Below are 1,305 nucleotides of genomic sequence, written 5' to 3'. Positions count from 1 at the left end.
TTTGTTTTTGTCCCCCGCCCCTCACTAGCCCCTACTCAACCATCTCAACCCTCACTTCGGTTATGCCCCCTCGCCTCTTTTCTCTCGTCGTAAACTGCAGTCGGAGGGAGCGTCAACTGCGCCACAATGCTGATTGTTAAACGATTATTTTGCTTTTGGGGTAAAAAACGCCTAAAACAAGGCGAAACGCACAACTTGCACTTTCAATGTAGGTCCGATTTTAGAGACTGCCGAAGATTATCGTAGATTGCCAGGATGGGTGTATACCAGATTGCTAGAGTTGGTCCGCAGGTTGCGGCATCCTCGCCTCTCGCCCGTCTCAGCGAAGCCTCTCTAAGGAGGCCATCAATAAATGTGTCATAACAGCCGATACTAGGACCCAGTAAGTGACGTTATCTGTCAGTGACGACTTAAATGTAACTTTTTTTACATATTTCCGGTTTGGCAAACACAAATATGGGTAGGACCGCCCTACCAATCCTTCTCTCTTCCACATTCAAGCTATGAAAAATCCAGTCAAGGGTACCGTTAATGTTACGACAGGTCATGAGGTCAGTGAAATAACATCCTATTTGTTTCCGTGCCCGGAAAGAGTATCACGCCTGTTCTTTCGACGCTCTCTGTAGCGGTTCCTCCTTTTAACTATGGGTTTGCTAGTCGAACTTTCCCGCGCAAATTTGTGATTGGCCGGAATTTCTCTGGCTCGACTCGGCCTGCTGATCAGCTCGTCATTTCCATGGAAACTCGTATATGCAAACTCAAATTTCTCAAATTTTGTTAGACAAAATTATATTAAACATATATCAAAAAATTTCGAATTTTCTGTAGTATTTTTTATTCAAATCGCATTAAATTCTCTTGGGCACGATTGGCTCTGCCGTTAGGGGCCATCGTCAAGAATAATAATAAACTTTCGGGCGAAAGCAATAGGCACCCCTAACGGGGGCCTTAAAAATTGAAAATTGCTGTGCGTTCCTTGATCTTTCAGAAACACGTAGTAAATTAAACAGCTGAGAAAACATATAGGATGTTGTTCCACAAACCCATCGATTTGTCTATCAGGATATTCACTCTGTCTACTCCAATGCGTTCATTGTTTATGTTAAAGAAAGAAGACATGTGCCATCAACATCATAGAGAGTAGAAATTTTGCTCATGTCTACGTTAACGAGACCAGACACGTCCAAGTCTACTTCTAAAACTCTTCTTTCTTTCCTGTAGACAGACATAGGCGTGTAGCGTGTACGAATTCTCTCTCTCTCTCTCTCTCTCTCTCTCTCTCTCTCTCTCTCTCTCTCTATCTCT

General features: G+C 43.3%; 1 protein-coding gene across 12 annotated transcripts in view; it reads left to right on the top strand.

Annotated features, from left to right (window-relative positions):
* Positions 1 to 1,305, top strand: part of LOC113209866 (uncharacterized) — an 85,056-nt gene that overhangs the window by 47,753 nt on the left and 35,998 nt on the right. The gene's annotated exons all lie outside the window — the stretch shown is intronic.

This window comes from Frankliniella occidentalis, unplaced genomic scaffold (genome assembly GCF_000697945.3).
Source record: "Frankliniella occidentalis isolate FOCC.00 unplaced genomic scaffold, Focc_3.1 Scaffold17, whole genome shotgun sequence".
Classification (NCBI taxonomy): Eukaryota; Metazoa; Arthropoda; class Insecta; order Thysanoptera; family Thripidae; genus Frankliniella; species Frankliniella occidentalis.
Note: the sequence above shows the minus strand (reverse complement) of the source record. Positions and strands in the feature narration are given on the sequence as shown.